General features: G+C 41.9%; 1 long non-coding RNA gene across 3 annotated transcripts in view; it reads left to right on the forward strand.

Moving 5' to 3' along the window:
• Positions 1 to 19,997, forward strand: part of LOC115570386 (uncharacterized) — a 177,202-nt gene that overhangs the window by 10,756 nt on the left and 146,449 nt on the right. For 2 of the 3 annotated variants that reach the window (XR_003981761.1, XR_003981760.1), the window contains exon 2: positions 2,813 to 2,917. This is a non-coding gene — a long non-coding RNA (uncharacterized LOC115570386). Of the gene's footprint in view, positions 1 to 2,812; positions 2,918 to 5,501; positions 7,098 to 19,997 lie in introns of those variants that run through there. The other variant, XR_003981762.1, reaches the window with a different exon arrangement.

Genomic DNA, 19,997 nt, shown 5'->3' on the forward strand with positions numbered 1-19,997 from the left:
CCCCCGCGCACCACCCAAACACCAACTCGGATATTAGTCCTGTGTTTGTGCAAAGCGTCTACTGAGGAAATGACTTCACTCAGGAAACTGGTTGTCAGCTTTACACACGGGCAGGAGAGCTGCCAGTGTTTGAGTCAGGCCGACAACATGTTCTTTTCTCAGCTCGCTCTCCAGTTGAGTGTAAAGCTACAAAAAGTGACAAAGGAGGAAATTGGACTCGCCGTTGTTTTGGTTACTCCGAGGACACCTCGCACATTCGATTCTATTTCCTGTCTGTGGCCTGGCTTTCTGATTGGCACTGAAGTGCAGAGTATTGGGTGTGAGGCGAAACCTCATAGAGGTCTGAGGTTCTCTTTCATTAGGCACCTGGAGGTTCTGTGTGCCAGCCCTGGTCCAGGATCAGCACTTTGCATACAAGGAAAAGCTGCGTTCGAGTTTAAGTTCTCTCTAGAAATAACGCCTGACTTCAATCAAACGACGGCCATTTGTTGAGAATGTGCTTCTCATTTTCACCCGACCTGACACGTGTAATAATGTAAAAGGATCCAGGAGACTTTATGAGCGAAAATAAAAGGATGGTCCAGAAGTTAAGCCAGTCATCTTCTAAAATATGTCCAGAATATTACCTCAACCCTCCTTGATGCTGATACTGAGCGTAAATCAGCCGCCACCAAATTGTTTAAATAATGCAAAAGTCTCATAAGTTTGACTTTTGTGATTTCATGCTCGCATTGCAACCGTACACCACAATTAAACCTAATTTTCACTTTTAAAACATGCTTATCATTTCCTGCACATAATAATTATATGACCCACTGGCCTGGGGGCTTCAGCGTTGCAGCAAAGTCAGTAAAAAATCTTGTAAAAGTCATTGCAAATTGGAAATTGACTAGATGCCAGGACAGTAAGTTTAGTATTGGTGGGGGGGGAGCGAGGCAAGAAAAAAATGTCTTTGAACTAGTTTTTGCTTGCAGAAAATATCGCTTCTGGGTTGATATTCTTTCTGAAGTGTTTCATGGCATTGAGAATTAAGAAATAAAGCGCAGCGCCAAATGATTCAGTGAAAAGATGGCACACACCCACAGGTATTCAGTTCACATGACATCACCCTGTGTAAAATTGACAACTTCATGTTTTTTTAACCTGTTTTTTTTTTTTTTTTTAAAAACTAGGTGGGTTCTTTGTCTTTGAGGGAGTTATTGAAGCGAGGAAGCCGCATCACATGAAATGAAAGTTATGGAGGCTATCAATCACAAACCTCTGTGAAGCGACATCAGTAAAACATTTTGTCTCATACCTTATCTATGTGAAGATAAAAATGCTTTAACTGATTGCTTGGTGTTTTCGTGACTCAGACATATCTTTGCTGTAAGAGCCACATCAAGGTTCATGCGAACGAGATCTCTATCTGTCTACCTCTCCCTTCGTTTCTGTGGAAGAATGCGATCTGACCTTGACATGTGCAGGCTGGCTGCATGCTTCCCTCTCAGTGCACCCTTACCTCAGCTCGTGAACTGGAAACTTTACTCCTGTCATCTCTCTCTCTCTCATGATCACTCCGCTTCCTTATGCCTTACACACACACAGAGCACACACACACTGGCAACAAATACCTGGGAGGATAAATGCTCAGTTAAATTGAATAAACATAATCCAGACATGCTCCATTCCTGCCTGTCTGTCATGAAGAACTTACACAGGGATGCCTGATTCCATCAGTTGAAGACGCAAAATGATGGTAAATGATACAAATGCAAAATGTAGATGTCATCTGGAAGGCCAGTGTTGGATAAAGGATTATTCACAGCTCTTGCGATCAACAGAATTTAAATCAAACATCAGATAATCAGTGATTTTACTGAACGCATTTCATGGCTTCCTTTGTTATCTTTTGATGACAGATACCAGTATGTATCGGACACATTCACACAAGTGTTTCCTCTGTTCATTTTCAGTCATCCCTGTTGGATATTCATTTTATGCACGTCTTTACCCAGTCGCATGTTAGAATGCCCCGCACAACATCACCCGACTTAGTTTTTGGCAGCGCGACTGCATGTGTTACATGAATGTCGGGAAAATGCGTAAACACAAAAAGTGAAGAGTAAACCCTGCCCACCTCTCAGTGCACGGCGCGCTGCGATGTCCTCTCATGTTAAAACAAAGCATCTGCCTGTCTATCATCTTAACCATAGGCGCTCTGGGTGGGGCTGGATTCCAGTCTTTTGAAGTGAACTTGTCATGGGAAATCTGCATCACTGGGGCTCAGTGCAATCACAGGCTCAAGATTAATTGTTCGCGGTGCACCACTTCAAACGGGCTTTAGACACTGCGCTACGGGATGAACTTTCGTAACGCCCGTTGTCACCTGTACACACACGCACACGCACGCACACACGCACGCACGCACACACACACACACACACACTAAGGTAAAGTGGTAAATACTATATGTTCACATTCCTGTGTGGCTTTAAAAACACACACACATGCTCGCACACATACATCTTCGAATACAAAAAAAAAACACGGTTTGTTTACTTTAAAAATAACATGATGCACTTATACACTTACATATTTACAAATGTATAAAATGACACTTTAATGTGTATTGACAAGTAACACCCCCTCCAACCTCCAAATACACACACACGCGCGCACACACAAGCATGCACGACTCCAAACAGACTGCAGTAACACAACATTAAGCGGTTTTCTCTTCTCTGTTATCTCCAGCTTCCTTTTTGCCCTTTGGTTAAACATTCTCTTGGCATGCATGATCTCATTTAACTTTGATTTCCTCTTTTTCCAGGACGGCATCCTCGGTGGTTCCAATTTCCAGCCCATTCCCCAATTTTCAACCCCAATGACAGACAACACACGCTTGAACGGCTGTTTCAGCTAAAGAAGGGAATTGGTAAGTGATGATTTTAAATGCTGTTTAAGATAAAGATAAAAAAAAGAAGGAAGAGTTTCAAGCAGATAAGGATTTGCCCGGGTGGTGAACAGGAAGCTCGCAGATACTGTCTGAATGTGCTGTTGCAGTGGCTGCATTCCACAGATGTTGAATTGACGTTATTGAGCTTTAGGAAACATTGCTGTAGACTTTCATTTGTTTGACAGAAACTATGTTTTTTTTTTTGTTTTTTTTTTATCTAAATAGAAGTTAAGTTAAACTAAGACAATTGTTTACTTCAGCCTGTATGTGTTTGATAATGTTGTATGATGGTACCTAAGACAAAAAAACAAATTAAAAATATTATTTAATGTTGTTTTTTTTTCTGAAAGTAAAGTTATAGATTCTTATGAAAAGGCAGTTACATTAAATACGATATAAAATGTTCATAAAACACTGTAAAATATATTTTTTAAATGACTTTGACTTTAATGCAAATAAAATTTACATGACATGATCTGATGTCCCTGGTTTGTGACCTTTTGTTAATTATAATCTTTTGTTTTAATAAAGTTTTTAAAGGAATCCCAGAAGAAAGTTGTGTCTAAGGCCACGCTGACTGAAACATATAAGTCATTGGACGTCTGAATAGTTTAGATTTGTTTGTAAACGGGCGCAGAAATTACTTCACTTCAAGTTGTGTTGCAACATTTGCTTTGTGCATTTTTTGCCTATATAATTCTGAACCCCACACATTACCTCAGTTTTATTTCTCTTTTTCAGTCAGTGCATCTAAATAAATAATTTGTAACCAAATGAAATTAATAAATAATAATATAAAAGTTTCTGTCACCACATAAATACAGAAAATTAAAACATAAAAATTTAAGCATCGCTATATTAAATCTTCTGTGTGTTGACGGCGCCCGACACAATCACAATATTGACTTAATTTGTTCCTGATTAACCTCTTGGGTGTGGAGAATGTGTCCAGCATGAAGGACTTTTTTGTTGATTGAAAAGAGCAGCTCATTGTCGGGCTTTAAGTGCTTTGTGTAATCCCCTATAACCAATCCCATGAAGCCAAAGGATTCAGAAAATCTGTTTTCAGCACATTTTGAGTAGGAGCAAACCTGGGAATTCTCTCTCTGTCTCTCTCCCCAACTCTGTCATGAAACAGAGCACCCCATTTCCATATCAATCGGATTAGTTCCAAGACCAGGGAAGTAGGAGTAATGTAAGTAACCGTACAAATTTAAATATAGGACATCAAAAACATTGTTAGGCATTCATTTATTTTTGAAGCAGCCCTGGCTCTCTGTGTCTCTCTGTGAAGATGAGATGAAAATGCATCTCTCCGATTTTTAGTTTTCATTTTATTTTGAAAGGTGCTTAACACTGCAGTATTTCAAACATTTCATGTGCGCCTCGGCGTCACTGTTCCTGTGTGCTTAACCCTTCCTGTGAAATGAATATGTCGCATCAAGCGATGCACTTGGTCAGAATGCGACATCAAAACAATTTCAGGTGGGCAGTGTTCACACGGGATGATTGTTTTTGAACATTTGTGTGTAAAACGGTCGACTCCTGGCTCCTGCGGTGTTGACGCCAGCTGGTGCCGTGCAGTCATGCTTTAACATACGATTTGTAATGTATCTGCGCATATATAGTTTCAAACTGACTTGTCTTTGGAATTTGGTGTACAGAAAAAAAAATTGCAATGGCCTATTATAACCAAAATTACTGGTCTCCTTTATTGTTTACACTTATATATAAATACATATCGTATTCAGGCAATAAATGACTGCAAACACACAGGTAATGGTGGAATGTTTTGATCAGACATTTACCTTTTTAAGACTTAACACAGAATGTGAAACTTCAACTGTATTGTTCATGTAGTTTTCTTACATGATGTAAAGTTTTAGGATTTTTTTTTTTTTTTTTTTTAAATAAACCCAAATCATAATAGTATTATATCAAATATTGTGTACCTTACATTTGAAGCATCTGGTGGAAAAACTTTGTGAAATTACCCTTTTTTCTGAAAATAAAATAAAAAAAACAAAAAAAATCAGCAATTAGTGTTAAAAGTCAGGGGAATATTTGTGAGTGAAAGTTGATTTCTTCTTCTTCATTTATCTATTTTACATAGACCGGTAAGTCTGTCCATTTCTGTGTGTACTGATGTGTGTGTGTGTGTGTGAGCAACTGAGAGATTATTCAGCAGTCTGTGACTCTGCTGACTGATCTGACCAGCCGGTAGCTCCCTGCCCGGATGCAGAGATGGATAAATGGATGTCTGCCTGTGCTTCCTCAGCCCTTTATGACTTAGCCTGTCTCTGTGTAATTGAAAAAGTAGCTCGGCTGTGTTGTCCTGGGATTTTTTTCTTCCCTTTTCTATAATGCAGCTTCAAAACAGGAAAACCAATAGTGGGAATAGACCCCCGAATGTAATTAATTTTGTGGGGGCGGGGGGTGAAGGGGGGGAGGTGGTGGGGGGGAGGTACTATTATTGCAGGAGGAAGAATTCTAATCAGTTGCAGATTCCTTCCTGTTTGGTTAGCGTGACCGTGGCCAATTACAAGTGAACTCTGTGTTACAGTTTCACTTCCTGTGCTACCCAAAGAATGGACTGAGGGCCGGTGGTGCAGAGCACCGACGGAGGAGGACAGAAGAGAGGGAGAGAAGCGATAGAGAGAGACAAAACGAGACATGAGAAGATGAGACTGCAGGAAAGTAAACAGAGTGGAGGAAGGGGGAGAAAAAAAGCAGAAAAAGGAGGGGGGGAGGTGAAATCTCCGGCCAGATCTAAGGTGCACAGACATGAAGGCACATACGTCCTTTATCCAACTAATATAGAACATGACATGTGGTTTACGAAGGAAATGAAAGGATTTTGGCCCTGACTTCTCTCGTTGCCTGAGCCGTTCTCAGGTAAAGCCTGAAACTGCATTGCAACAGACCAAACTTGAGTCACAAATGCAATAACACATAACTCAATCATTGCAGCGATGTTATCGAAAGACACAATTTGGCATTGCTGTTTTCCCCCTAAATCGAATTAAACCACCGGACTAAACAACTGAATGACAATTGCTGAGACGTACCTGAATTTGAATAAAATGTTCTTTTCTTTTTTTTTTCTTTTCTCCAGCTTGTAGAAGTAACTCAATATGCTATGGTACTTCCTAGGAAATTCTCCACGCTTATTAAGCCAGATACCGATTTAGCTAAAGGCTCTCCCAGCCAGTAGTTTACACCATATTACAGCAACTGGCTCACAACGTCAATCACGCTCTTTTTTTTTCGGGATCATTTCTTATTTCTTCGTCAGAAATGATCAGCAAATACACGAGACGTGATAAGACAAACTCCCCACTGTCACAGAGATTTCCATTGACAATCAATTACAAACCTGACCTGCCAAAATGGTTCCCTTTGGCTTGATCCTCAATTCTCTCCTCTCTCAACCTTTTTTTTTTTTTTTTTTTACACTTCTCCAGAGGGGTCTATTCCCATTGTTTCCCACTCTAATAGTTTTTTGGCATATTACTCTCCTCAATCAACCCCAGAGGTCTCCCATAATTCACTTTTGATATCATTGTTTAGTCGTAGAATTAGAGGAGGGGTGCACACTGGGATCAGGCAGTCAGGATTGGCAGTGGGACATTAATTCATTCATTCTAGTGGGATGTGATTCACTGCATCACAACGTTTTGGATGGGGGGAGTTTGTAGTTGCAGTGCTGAGATATTATTTTATTAATTGAAATTGTATTGATTGCATGAATTATTTTGCTTCCAGCACATAAAGATGCAATTATTAGATTATATTGGGCCTAAGCGATTTTAACCTTGCGGTATTCTGAGACTATATCGCGACGCCGGATCACAATATCCTTGCTCAAATTCCTCTATCGATATTTTAACAATGTTGCAAAAGATTGCCATTTTTATTTTCCAAAATATTAACACTGTAAGAATGTTGCTAAATAATCATCAGTAATGTGGTTATAATGACTCAGTGGGTCAAGGCAGTACACTCAAAATTCCTGCTTGAGTGTGTGTAAGTAAAGATATTGTGTTAAAATACTACTATGTTAAAAGTTAAAGTCAAAAGTCTTACGGTATCTGATATTAAATGTGCTTGAATAGCAAAAGTACAAGTAAAACTAAATTATACATGTTAACATGTATGTGTCCTGGATAAGATATACTTGATATTATCTGGACCAATAATTAAAATGTTTCTGATTGTCAGAATCAGTGTATTTTATATCCAATTGTCAATAAATGACATTGATCAAAGAATGTGCCACTCTGACTCTGATGCAACATGAAGTCTGCAAAGTAACTTGTAACTAAAGTTACCAAATGAATGAAGTGGAGTAAAAAGTACAATAGGTGACTCCGGAATGTAGCCGAGTAGAACTACGAGTGGCAGAAAATGGCAATACTTAAGAAAAGTGAATGCACCTCAGAATTGTACTTAAGTACAGTACTTGAATAAATATACTTAGTCAACACTTATGCCATACCTCAATAAATAAATGTAATATAGTCTCATATCATGATATTGACATAATATGTATGTGGTTCCCAGCCGTAACTTGGTTCTGGTTGTATTCGGCGTTGTTTTTGAATTTTAGTTTCTAAAATATGTGCCCTTTTATTTTACTGTTGACGGATGAAATTAATACTTGCAGTGACGAAAACATAAAAAAACTGCAAGTGATGAGAACACATTCCTGTTCGCTAGTCAAATTTAGGAAATCTGTTTTCCATCACCAAACAGATGACATGACATTTATTACCATTTTCCTGCGCTGGTAGAAAACATCTCAATGGGGACCGGCACTGCAGCGGTTACAAGTGGAATAAACTGCTTAGGAGATGTTCGAGGGATGATGCACATAACTGGCAATATGAATGCGAATTCCCCGGGAAGCCTATTTTGCACACACACACGGTGAACAACATGAGAAATGGGCAATGTGCCACTCTATTCACTGTGAACTGGAGGGTCCAAGTCGCTAAACTAATCCCGGTACCACAGGATCCCACTCCCAGCCCCGTCCTCGGCTGCAGCTGCCTGGAATCATTTCACAAACACAAGGTATTCCTGGAAGAATTGATTCTGTTAGATAGTGCATTGATCACACACATCGCCTGCAGACAGAAGATGGCTTTACAAGCAATAAGACGGGAGACAATTATATTATTTTAGTCAAATAAGACAGAGTACAAGCAGCGGGTGCCAATAGCCGAGGCGGGGGGAGGAGGAGAGGAGGAGGGGGGGGTTGTACATGCGGCCCCCTCTGTGGCTGCCTCGGTGTGTTTGTGCTCCATCCTCAAGTGGCACGGTAATCCACTAAACTTTCCTCCACCCGGCTTCTCTCAATGCAATCAGGATGCGAAGGCTCACCAGTGATTGCGTTCATTTGTAAAAGCATCCAAGCCAAAATTGAACCCCAAGGCTGATAAACTATAAAGATGCTGATCAGATCGCGGCTAAGGAGTCCGCACTCGAGGGCACAAGGTGTCACGGCTGGAGCCAAAAGAGCAATGACTCTGTATACCTCACTCGGAGCCAGGCGGCTGCCCCGGAATACAAACAGGAGGAGAGGAAAACACATAAAAACGACAACGAACAGTTGGATTTTTCATCCCGCAGCATCTTTCGGAGGAGGAGGGCGTTATCTGTTCAGCAGATTAGCAGTTTTTCAGATGTCCTCTTTTTTTTTTGTCGGCCGGATTGGTAAATCGGAGGCATTTATTGTTCGAGCTTTAGCGAATCTGTTGTGTCTTATTGATGAGCTCCGAGTGAATTTCATAATGCATCTCGAGAAAAGTAGAAGCCCAAAAGAGATGCTGTTTGGGGGGGGGGGGGGGGGAAGTCATATTCTTTCAACCTCGCAACAGAAGATTTCACCCGATTTATCAGAATGAAAACAATACATAACTGTGCAGTGCTCCTCTGGCCCGATCCATTCTGTTTTTTTATCGCAGGCTGCCCGTTGTCGCTGCACTTTAAGAGTTAGCGCAACTTTTTTGCCTGCCTTACAGTTATTTCTCACAGCTATTGCGTTGTCTTGCGCTAAATGAACAGTGTCATTACTTTAAACACACAGATCCGTCTCGGCTGAAGCGCAAAGATTGAGGACAGACAGGGAAGAGGGAGAGAAAGAAAGGAAGAAAGAAAGAACGCGAGGGAGGATCTGAGGATGTTTTTTCCCTCTCCATCCTCGTGGCCCCAGCGCGTTAAATGTCAAAGAGCAGTCAGCGGGAGAGACTGATTCCAGGAGGCGATGTGAATGGGACGATTGAAGACCCGCTTTGATTGACAGCTCTTCCTCTCTCGCTCTGCCCCGGGGGTGATTGACAATGTGGTTCATCTCACATTTTGTGACTGAGCTAATCCAGTAAATTCCTACCAGACGCAGCACAACTCAGCAGAGACCTGCCGCTCCTTTCCCAGGTGGAGTTTTTATTTTATCTCCTCTTCCCCAAAATAAATATGTTTTTCCATCTGTGGCACTGAAAACAAACCGGGAATGGGGGGGGGACTATAATTAAGTGTAAGTACATAATTAAGTGAGTTTAGAAAAGTGCTAGTTTTCGATGAATTAAAATGTAGACTAATTACATGTGGGAATTAGCCTGCTGTTGTGCTAGTGATTAATATTGTCATAGGTTACTGTCTCAATATGCTGCCAGTTGGAAATGGGATCACCTTACTGGAACGATTGATCTCTTGCCAAGTTCAATAATTAATTGACTCAACAATCACTGACACACAACTATCTCGCTCGTCGTCCCGTATGCCCACAAGGTGCGCCGCTCGTCCTCACGACCTTGCACCTGCATTTTCGTGTGTGTAGGTTTCCCGGGGAAGCGCTTCCGCTGAGCTGCAGCTGGCTTTTCAAAGAGGAGCGAAGACAGAAGAACACAAAAAAAAAAAAGAAAATCACAAGAAAAATAAGAGGCCGAACTGACTCACGAGAGCTCCTCTCCTGTTTTTTTTTTTTCCTGGGCGTGCGAGCGGCGATCACAGACGGGGTTACCGCGACCCACATTACCGCAGCTGCCCAATAAGACGTGCGATGTGAGAGATATTTGACGCGTCCATTAATCATCATTCCTAAATGATCACTCTGTGAGGGTATGCATTTAAGCATGATTAATTGCAGAGTGAGCCTAATCAAGCAATGAATTACCTGCCTAACCTTTTGCAGGAGGTTGGTGTTAACCTCGAGTCAAAGCAGTGGAGCCCAGAGTGGTTAACTGTGTCAGGGAAAATTAAGAGGAAACAATAATGAGAATCAGTTAGAGAGCCTGATTTAAAAGAAACGACGCCCGCAAATATAATTAGCTGGCCCTAGACCTCAAACTAAGTTAAAACTACTAAAAAGAAATACATATTTAGAGGTTTCCCTCTAATTGAAGGGGTCAAGTGTTGTGAATAATACATGACATGCATCCTGCTGCTCCTACAAACCTCAATATTTGTGGATGTTTCAAGATACAACATGTTTTGAGTAAATGAACCACAATCCTGGCTCCGCTTCCCGAAAGCGCATACTGTTTTCATAACTTACGTGTCGAGAAAAACGCTGTGATTTATGAAACTGGCCAGATAAACTCTCAAATGCGCTGCAGGTACGCTAAAGAAGAAGGAAAAAAAAACATTTTGTTGCTGCAATGTTGATATTTTCATATTTTCTCTCGCGGATGATTAAGTGCAGCGGGTGTCATCGATAATTGTCTGAGCGAAGTTGGCTCCTGTGCTATCTGTCTGAGAAGACAATAGCTCCAGTGTGTGCAGATGCAGATCAGGTGTTCGGCTTAAAAGCGTGATGAAAGCCCCGCCAACCAGTTGTGACAATGGCAAGGTGAGATAACAGCCCCCGCCGAGATGATTCCAGGACGACTTGCACAAGCGGCGGGCTCGTACGGTGGCGTTGCACACTCTGAATGGTATGCTTTTGAAGTCCTGGAAGACGAAGGGTGTGGTGGCGACTCTTGACTGTCTGGTCCGCCTCATGTGTTGCGTTATTGGGCCGCTGTTTGTACTCAGAATAACGTTGTTCCTTCTATCGGACACTTTCCTATTCATGACATTCAAACACAATAAGAAAATATGACCGGATCCTTTAAAAGAGAATAAATATTGCATTAAAACATCCCCCCATCAGTTGACTCCTGCCTGCTTCACAGTCAATACTCATTAGAGGCAAATATTTTGTTCACACACACAAATGAGCCCCCTCATAATTGCGCGATTTTATGCACAATTCAAATTCAAATCATTCCTTCTTGACACAGCCAATACATCTGTCACGCAGCTCCTCGTTCCTTCTTTTTTCTTTTTTTGTTGAATAATTAAAAAAAGAAATAGAGAAACATACTAATGAGAGAACCTTACTTGAGGGCTTTGCCGCTCCACTGACTATCATATTAATGTATTCCTGTGTGGATTAAACGCATCATCAAACACCTAAGTTCCCTCCATATTTTCCTCTGAAGACGAGGGCTGGACACCGGTGTCTACCTTGCCCTCTGCAAAAATGAAGGGCATTCTTCATTATTACACCTCTTGTGATTACTTGTTAATAGCCATGTACTAAAAGGTCCCCCCCCTCCAAATTGACAAAAACACTGGGAATTCAGCCCTTTATGAGAATGACATTGTTTCGGTCAATGATCAAGTCATTAAGATATGTTAAGGTGAATTTAAAGTGATATGTAGATTGACTGCACCTCGCTTGCTTTGTCTTCTCTGTATTTTTTTTTTAGGTCTGTAAATGTTTAATATTAGTATCAATTCGTACCTTTTTTTTCCCACCTAATTAAAAAGACACACTGTCCTGGGCGCTTGTAGGTAGATTTTCTTGTGCTAACCCGGCCGTCAACGGTGGGATTCCTCCTTCTCGTTCTCATCCTTTCTCTCCTTTTACAGCCCGGAGCTCCGGTGACTGCCAGTGTAATCTGTGCCTGACCTTTCCCCACCTCCTTAAAACCTTTCTCCGTTCCTCCCCTCTTCCCCCCTCCCGTCTTCCCCCTTCTACTCGCCACAGATTGACAGTCATCACAGCTCCTTTTCTCTGCGCGGCTGACAGCTTGAACCGGCTCATTAAGGCAAATTGGGAACGGGAGACTAAACTGAGCATGCAGAGTTATTTTAGAGGCCGCTTTGTGACAGAGCAAACATGCCAGCTCATGCTCCATATAATGGCTTGTCCGGGGTTGAAGAAATATGTTAGATTTAATTATCATAATAGACCATTAGTGCGACTAAATGGGTGAGGTTTTGCAGAGTGTGCCAGAAGAGTTTAGAGATAAGTAAAGTTGATTTTTTTTTTTTTTTTTTTTTGGTCGAATATGCAACAAGAGGAAAATCGGGTTTTTAAAAATTCTCACACAGGCGCCAAAACAAAGGCACAGAAAGTACAAAGCAACAAAGCATGCAGTTAAGGTGGGACTGAAATGTTAGTTTGAATATTTGGAATAGATTTGCCCATAGCTGTTCGAGAGCAAAGCAGGCAATGTGTGATTGATCACGTCCCACAGGGGTGACAGCCAGCACGCCATTTATACACAACAAACGGTGTTGGCTACACTAAACTAAGCTCACACAGCCTATGCAGATAGCACAGTCTTTCATTTTAACATGTGCATGCTAAACCTGGCTGATAAACGATTTGCCTAGCAGCACTTCCGTCCATATTTTATCACGGCAGACAATGCTCGGTGGCGTTGCCAGACTTGGTGTATATCCAGTATTTAGGCAAAAAAGCTTCTCCTCAACCCCTCAACAGCTTGGCTCCCATAATTAACTTCCACAGGACTGATGGGAGCCTTGGTCGGAGGCAACAGGAATAGAATACAATAGATTAGAAGAGAATAGGTGCAAAAATGGTTGAAGAAGACACGCTAAAAAAACCAAAAAGAACAGAGACTAACGGCAGACAAAGATTATATTTGACAGACAGAGGTCTTGGGTCAGTCATGCTTGAAGCTGATTCCATGTTGCGCAGATAACCTCCGTCATACAGCGAGCTCCTGTCGAGGGCAGAAATGGCTGAAAGGATTAATGAATGTTTATACTTAAAGCTGTGCAGTTGCTAAACACGCTGCAAAAACCTTTAAGCCGTGGCACGCCGGCAACATTTTAAGCCAGTCTTGTGAATGTGGCAATTTTTGCCAACAAATACGAGCAGGGTAGAATGTTAACTGTTTTATCCAGGGGCGATAGAGTCTGGTAAATCTGGAGCTCCAGTTTTTTTTTTTTTCCTTTTTTAAACTCAACTGATGTTTTTTTTTTTTCCCCTTCCCTTTTTTTATTTTAGAAGAGTGCGTCCAAATTTGAAAGTGTCGGATGAAGTAAACGTTCTAGTCACACCTCAAATATATCTCTTTTTCAGATTATGTCTCGGGTTTCTTTTTAGCTTTAAAGCAACAACACGTGGCGCTGTAATTATTTTCACTCACATTAGAATGTGGTGACGGATACAAACCAGCATTTTTTAATGTGTTTACAGCACAACATGCTGCTCCTTTAAGTTGTTACGACAAACTGTAAATAATGTGGAAAATATGCTGGTACGAGTAGAATGAACAAGTTAAAGCCACGTCAAACGTCACAGTTTCTGTATAAGTTCACACGCGCACTCACACACTTTGATAGACACTCCGCTGACCTGTTCCTTGTTTGTACCTACACACCGCACACATGCACACACACAGACATCAGAGCAGATCGCTCAGCCTCTGCTCTTCCTCAGTCTAACCTTAACCAGACAGATCTTCTTCTCGAGGGCCCCGGGTGACTCCTCGACTCCCTCCGACTGGACGGATCCTGCGCGTGCTTTTTGTTAAAAAGGGATCATTAATAGGCTGCTTACGACCTCTGACCGTCCCTTTAAATCATTAGCCGGCCAACTGATGGTTTCTATTTACCGTCCCCATAGGAGACCCTTAAAGAGGAGGGGAAGACTTGCTCTTATGAGGATGTTGTGACGCTGGAGTTGGAGTTGATGTGTCGTATTAAGTTAGTTTGTTGCTCTTTTTAAAGCTAAACAGAGGATATTTAAACTAGGGATCTTCTTTGCTTTTGTGCTTCTGGAGTCGAATATATGAAAATAAACAAAGACAAAGTGTTGATGAAGCAGATTCCAGGACAATACAGCAGCTTTAATGCCACAATAAAGAAGGAAGAAATATATCAAATCCAGAATAGTATTGGTTCCACATATATATGTATATAGAATAATACAATTGTATCAATGGTATGACAACGGACATAATTTGTCAGAGGTAGACTGACAGGTTTTGAAATGCATGCTGAAGTAACATTAGGAAAAAAAAGCTAAATAGTAAATACAAGTGAGGTGATTTTTCTAAGCCTGCACACAGGCCTGCTTGCACACAAGTGCTGGTGTGTTCACCCACACGTGTACCCATTTGTGTCTATGTGTATACATCTATAAATGAGATAGGACGGGAGCTCCCATTCAGTAACCTATCACTTAAATCTGGCTGCGGGGCACAAAGTCCATTTGTCACGTCACGCTTTTGTTATCGCGCTGCTCTTCAGAGAAAACAAAACAACAAAAGCGCACAAAAGACCTCCGCAGAAAAACCGCTGCCTCATCCAATGAGAGGTTTGCATTAGATATGATGGGGAGAGCAGCCGGGCTGAGGCGCTGCAGAGGAGGAGGAAGAGGAGGAGGAGGAGGAGGAGGAGGAGGGACATGTGTGATTAAATGCATGCGTGTTTGAGTGTCGTTGTGAGCCGGTGTACTGCATGTGTTTGTGAGTTTTCCGAATGTGTGTATGGTGCGGAGGTGTGTATGGGAGGTGTGTTAGGAGGACACCCGGAGCCTTGCCGTACCGTCCTGCGCCTAAATCATGTGTACAAGCTGTTTCCAATAAACTGTTAAATTTGATAAAGAGGTCTGGTATTATATTACAAAGCCCTCAGGGCGCTCGGACCTCTGCTATCATGAATACATTTTGCCTGATAATAATGCTGCGACTTCAATCGCTGCCACAGGAAAAACTGCTGCCCTTCTGGAAATCAAGTTGCGAGCCAGGGTGACACCTGTATAAATGGACAGGTGATGAGATTATAATATATTTATGCTTTCTGGGCTGGCGTTAAGGGACTCCTACAAGTGAGCGCGAGTAACACAAGGGACTGGAGGGCGCGACTGGGAGTGCCATGGGGGGGCAAATCCTCTCACCTCACAGAGAAGGCCTTTTATTCATGAGGGAAAGGCTGCTGAGATATACACAGTGGCATTGGTTGGAAGTCACTGTAGTTGCGGCGGGGTGTGCATGATACCAAATGTCATTTCAGGTTAGTTTACAGGTTTATATGTTTTAAGGATCCTCATGTTTTCCAGAGAAATGAAATGTATCAGTGCATTGAAACACATTTATAATCTTTTACTGACTATACATGAAGAACACATACACACATAGTATAATCACTGGGTCTTAATTCAGCCAACTAAGGTCAACATGGCTTGAATTTGTTTGGATTTAACCAGTTAAGCATGGGCAGTCTTGAGTTTGAAATGCCCTCTAGACTTTAGCCAACCTTTTTAAAATTGAAACACAAAAGCTGCTTTAAGTGAATTGTTGTTTTATTATAACAAAGCGTTAAACAGCTCTATATGTGTTGTCGCAGAGAGGAGGGACGGGGATTGCTTAATGCAATTAAAACACTATGATTTAGAGCACTACATTGCATTTTTCTGCCTCCTCATCCACCACGGTGCCAGCAATAAATCATGTTGCATTATTTACAATATGGCACCCAAGGAAGAACCGCATGTAGTATTTGTCCTGTGAGTATAGCCATCTTGTGGGCTACATCAGGTATTTGTTAGTTCACAACGCGCGGCTCTGCCAGTCAATGAAGTTATGTGAAGTTTAGAAGTACATTCAATTCTGTGATCTCCTTGATTCACCTTAGAAGTACATTAAAGACACCTTTTAGTTTTGACCTCGTGGGAGCGTTATGTTTTATATTACTGTCACTGGGTAAAATATAGTGTGGCTGTGAACTGTTAATCATTTTTACTATGTCAATAATTCTTCCTTATTGTTGACGACGCTGTAATGCTGGGGGAGGAGAGAAATGGGTTACTGACCAAAAGCTCTATAACAGTGATCACTGTTGGACTAAAGAGCTGTTTCAAATGTATTCTAACAAAAAAAATCACTAACAGCAGCTTTAATATATTGTGTATTCTTTGCAGTTTTGAATGTCAAATGTGTTTTGTACAACCATCAATACATTTGTGACAGTTTTCTAATAATAACGTCAGCTAAAATCCAACACTAACACTGAGCTACAATAGCCTACTGATGCTACAAGTTAAAGTGACTATGTAAGAATTTGCGTTAGAATAAAAAAGTTAACTAAAATTATCAACAGAATGTGAATAATAGTAATTCAACTTCATGATGCATAGGTACTGACATCTTGCACAGACATCTACTGAAGTAAGGAAGCTAACCAGCTAGCGCTGTGTCGTCCTAGTCCAAAACTCTCGTTCTAGTGGTGTAAACACAAACACTCTCTGGTCCACGAGTGTCCAAACTGCTTGCTACACAGCTAACTCCGCTAACTATCCAAGGGCAGCTACAGTCAGCAGCAGTTAGCGGTTAATCTGGTGATATGCTGCCCTTATTTGTTTTGAATATACAGATAATAGGTGGCCAATTTTTACATATTGCACCTTTTAACCCAGTAGTGTCGACGCAAACTGTCACCCAATTATCTGACTCATTTTGAGTGTATGATATAAAATCTTCTTTTTAAATAATAGAAAAATAAATATATTAATGAACATATGAGATCAAACCTCCACACACTGGAAGAACATGCACAAACCGACACCAAAACAAGAAAGAAAAAAAAAACCATTCCCTTCCATCCCAGGATATAAGAATTCATTACAGTGTTCGCAGCGGTGTTACTTGGTATTCCCGACTGCACCAGTCTGCCCCATATCTCTGGTCTCCATACAGTATCTAGGTAGCTAAGAAGGTAGGCAGGTGATGAATGTTCAGTAATTGTAAGAGTTCAGTGGTAAAAAGATTCAAATCCATGACAGTGAGAAATGGAAGAGAGCCCGGGGGAAATTTCAGGCTGTGGGGAAGTGCATCCAACCTGTCTAAATAACAGATCACACCTCAACTTGGTCACTTGCTCAGAACGTGCTCGCTGATATTAGAAATGTGCCTTTATTGCAAATGAGTGTGGCTCTGCGATCCAGCGGAGCAGCTTGTTTTTGTTACACAGGTATAAAATGGTGTTAGAAGCTGTAACACACATTAAATCACGTAGTTTTAGTGCGATTTATCGTTAAAAAGTGTTTGTGTAGCTACGTATGAGTTATATTGAGGGTTTCAGCATCTATGCTTATAATAAATAGGCATACACGCGTGCACTGAGGAATGCATGAAGTGTGTCTTGTGCGCTCTCAAGCACTGTTGTTTCTTGCGAGCCTTTTTTGGCTGTCGATCAGGACTGTACAGAATGTTTTTCCTCATCGCATAACTGCATCGTGGTCGAATAAAACTCTAATCACATTAATTTAAATCTTAACCAGTAATCTGCACCTTGTTTAGACACGCACTTTTAAACCACATCCCGCTAGGCTCAAGACAAACAACCCCCCTGCTCATTACCAGTGGATGTCAGATTTGGCCGGCGCGCCTCCGATTCTGACTGGAGATTTTTTTTTTTTTATGACTCACAGTAAAAGTCCAAAGTAAATGCAACAAAGGATCGGATTTTGTTTGGCGAGGAGCTCAATGACTAACTGATGCCGCTTTTTATGAGTGATTACGACTGAGCTGTGATTATTATCGGCATTGTTATCGAGGATTTTGTGAGATCAGAACAAACATTTCTGTGTTTGTTCACGTGCTCGTACGCATGGGGTCCGTCTGGTGGTGCGCGGGTAGCGGTGTGCGCTGCTTTTTTTTTTTTTTTTCGTGGATGCACATTTTTTTTTTTGTTCCAGAATCCTCTTAGTCTTATAATCTGGCTGTCATTATTTCATTCACCCTCTGTTTGACACCGCACCACTTAACCTCAGTCATGAGGCTGAACATGCCTTATCCCATCCAACGTGGAATGTCAAGTAGCATTTTTGCAGCTAAACAATCATGGCGGGAGATTACTGACAGCAGTGCGCGCGCACACACACACACACACACACACACATTAATTGAACCTTCACCCAATCAGGAGTGAGTGAGCAGAAAACCAACAACAATTATCATAGAGCAGTCAAGCTCTTGCATGTAGCTGGCATCGCTTTCGCTTTCTCGCTGGAATGATATCTCCATGTGCGCATCAAGAGCGGACAAAAGAAAGCCTATTTTAGCAACAAGTGGCTGCCACTAACTTTTACAGCGCTTCACTGTCTTATCTGATGAGTTTTCACCGATGATCTGATATTTATGATACTGTAGATATCCTGACAATGAAAAATGAGGGCTGATGATAAATAGGCTGTGTGGGGATGGTACTTCCAACAAAGTTTCATAACTTCATCATCAAGGATGCCGCCTTGGTTACAGTTCCATTGCATAAATCATCAAGGATGCATACGCCGAGCAGCGCCCGGGGGTTTTTCCCAAAGCGTGAGGATGGAACTTTTTACTAATAATACGGGAAGACTTCATCACTTAGTCACAGTGAAATTTCATAAGACATCAAATGACAGGAGGGAGAAGCGTGATGCTAAAGGGTGATCACTGTTGTCAATACGGACGCGCACATGTGGACAACATCTCCCTCAGAAAAGGACGTGCATCTGCAAGCGGGGTGAAATTGGAGAGACAGCGCCGAGGCAAATACCTACGCACCTACTGTATGTAGCCTCCGGCTGTTGTCTGCGTACAACAAGTTTACAATAAACCTAACAATCCGAGTTTAACTCAGTGGTCAGACAGTCAAAATATAGTAGAGGAAAACACGAGGGGTCGTCTGCTTCACTGGAAGGAGGGCTCATAAAGAGGCGACCTCAGCAAACAACAACAAATAAGAACCCGGTCCGCTTCCTGCTTGGTTAAGCTGTGGAAATACAGACCAGACAGCTGGTATTAGCAGGACAGTCACCGGGCCTTCACGTTATTAATGACATAATTACTGCACACAGGCACAAATGAGGAAGATGAGTAAAAAAGAAACAAAGAAAAAAAAAAGAGGCAGATAGAGAAAAGAGTTCTGTAGAAAGGGAAGAGATGGATTGACATTCCCTTCAGGGCCGTCGCGGAGAGGACATTTTTATTTTGGGTGGCTGGACCCTCCCTCATTGTTAATTGGAGTCCGCGCCTGTATCCCACTGTCCCGTACTCCGGTGGCGCCCCCCAAGGTGCAGGGAATTACCGTGTCTGCCTCCCCTCCTCTATATTTAGGCCATTTAAGGTTGCACGGTTTTAAAAGGGAAAGTCAAAAGATGCCATTCTTCATGAATGTCTGAGGATATGAATAGGGTCGCCACTCCTCTCCCTCCATCCCCTCAGGACTTCACCTTTTCAAATATAACGAATGCCTCAATTAAAATCCCTTTCAAACACCATGCTTATTTTTCGATAACAATCGTCCGCCGCTCCCCTTTAGTTTCCTCTACCTCTGCTCTCCCTCTCTCTTCTCTGAGGAGGGAGGGAGGGAGGGGTGATGTGAAGGGACATGGAGGGCAGATGATGGTCCTGCATGGAGAGAAAATAAAATGAGGGGGAAATGAAGAGACAAAGACAAAGTTGGTAATGAAGAGGGAGAGAAACGGAGAGGGAGAGAGAAAACAGGAGGAAACGGCGAGGGAGAGATGTGTGTGAGTGTGTGTGTGTGTGTGTGTGTGTGTGTGTGAGAGAGAGAGAGAGAGAGAGAGGGGTGTAGTTATGACGGAGGGATGGATGCAGGGCCTAGAATGATGTGAGCCAGCAGATGGCAGGGTAAGAACAGTAATATGGCCAGTTCCACTCTGGCTGTCTGTAGCCAAACAGCAGGTCAGTGGGGAGCCCTCAGACTACACACACACGCATACACACACACGCACACGCAGACACCA

This window comes from Sparus aurata, chromosome 19, assembly GCF_900880675.1.
Source record: "Sparus aurata chromosome 19, fSpaAur1.1, whole genome shotgun sequence".
NCBI lineage: Eukaryota > Metazoa > Chordata > Actinopteri > Spariformes > Sparidae > Sparus > Sparus aurata.